The following is a 1,664-nucleotide window of genomic DNA, read 5'->3' on the forward strand; positions in this document are numbered from 1 at the left end:
CCTCAGCTTGTGGGTCAAAACACACATCCCGAGGGGCTTCTGGCCTCCCCCAGCCAGGCTGTAGAGCCCTCACTCATGGTCTGTCTCTCTTCCTTCAAAACAGGGCTTGAGTGATGGAACCGACCCCAGCTGGGTCGCCTTGGTAACGGGGGTGCTGACTCTCCCTCTCAGTGTCTCTCAGTGTCTCTGTGTACCTTTCTGTCTCAGTGCTGTGGGCAGGTGTATCTCTCTCCATCTCTCTGTCTCCCAACCTCTCTCTCAGTCTCTCTCTCTACCTCTCCCTCATTTAATGGGCCTATCTCACAACAGACTTCCCTGGTGGCTCAGATGGTAAAGTGTCTGCCTACAATGCAGGAGACCCAGGTTCAATCCCTGGGTTGGGAAGATCTCCTGGAGAAGGAAATGGCAACCCACTCCAGTATTCTTGCCTGGAAAATCCCATGGACAGAAGAGCCTGGTAGGCTACAGTCCATGGGGACATGGCTGAGCGACTTCACTTTCACTTTCACTTTTCACTTATCTCACAATGAGGCAAGCAGCTAGGCTTGCTAGTCTCAGAAGCACACCTGCCCACAGTTGCTCAAGCTCTGTCCCAGGGTGCTAAGATGTATTTCATGACAAGCATCCTAGGCTCAAACCCACTGTTCGGGGGGCTCTGGGTAGAGAGGAGATAGCAGAGTGCAAGGTGGGTCCATCTGGGGACCCTGCAGACAAATGGATGCACAGTGCTGGGCTGCCCACTTCCCTCCCCTGCACCTTTACACTCTCAACCCTGTAAAATGAAGATGGTAGTCAGAGCACCTACCTTGCAAGTTTGTTGTGCACATTAAATAAGATAAATGGGGGTGACTTAGCACATAGCACTCAAATGCTCACAGCTTTTATCATCCTTTCAACTTGAGGTTAGGGGAGGTCTCTCAGACCCCCAGAAAACGACAGTTCTCTTGGCAGACACCACAGACTTTATGGTCTGGCCCAAAGGCAGTGGGGAATGCTGGAAGCTTTGGGAGGGTGAGAGAGAAGTGTGGCTCCATCACCATGCTGAGGGGAGACTGTCTGGGGCAGAGCCTTCACCATCCCATTTTGCAGATGAGGAGACTGAGGCTCTTCACCCCAAGCCCAGCGAGCCTGCCCCTTCACCAAGTCAACTTGGAGTTTAGCAGAAATGATCAGGGAGTGCTGGGGAGCAGTGACTGAAGAAGGAAGCAGGATTCTGAAACACCCCCTCCACCGACCCATCCCCGGGGTGGGGTGTCCACCTGGGCGACAGGCCTCAACACTGACCAGTCCTGTAACTCCCCTGAGTTTCATGTTTTCCAAATCCTGCCTCTCCCCTCCTCCTTCCCCCTGGAAAGCCATCGTAGGCAGTCCTCTCCCAAGCCCCTGTTTACAAAATTATAAGCTTCCTTTGTCCCCAGCCTCCTCTGGTTACAATAATACTCGTCAGCTCTCCAGCTCTCCAGAGTTTTCAGGGGCATGGAAAATGTGACTTCACTTCTCAAGGATTTTCTGCCTTAACAAAATGGTATTGGGGAAAGAAAAAGAAAAAGAATGATTTTTGCCCATCCTTGGGAGAAAAGGTACCAGGGATCCCGCCTCTCAGCTGAGAGGTAGAACCAGAAGGCCCCAGTGGGTCCGGCAGAGATGGCCAAGGGACCTCGCTT

The 1,664-nt window shown here is 52.6% G+C and overlaps 1 non-coding gene across 1 annotated transcript; it reads left to right on the forward strand.

Moving 5' to 3' along the window:
• The first annotated feature begins 312 nt into the window (after positions 1-312).
• On the forward strand, positions 313-384 carry TRNAC-ACA. Its single transcript has one exon. It is a non-coding gene; the product is annotated as a tRNA-Cys (tRNA).
• The last annotated feature ends 1,280 nt before the right edge of the window (positions 385-1,664 follow it).

The sequence above is a fragment of the Bison bison genome, unplaced genomic scaffold (assembly GCF_000754665.1).
Source record: "Bison bison bison isolate TAMUID 2011002044 unplaced genomic scaffold, Bison_UMD1.0 scf7180017864471, whole genome shotgun sequence".
Classification (NCBI taxonomy): domain Eukaryota; kingdom Metazoa; phylum Chordata; class Mammalia; order Artiodactyla; family Bovidae; genus Bison; species Bison bison.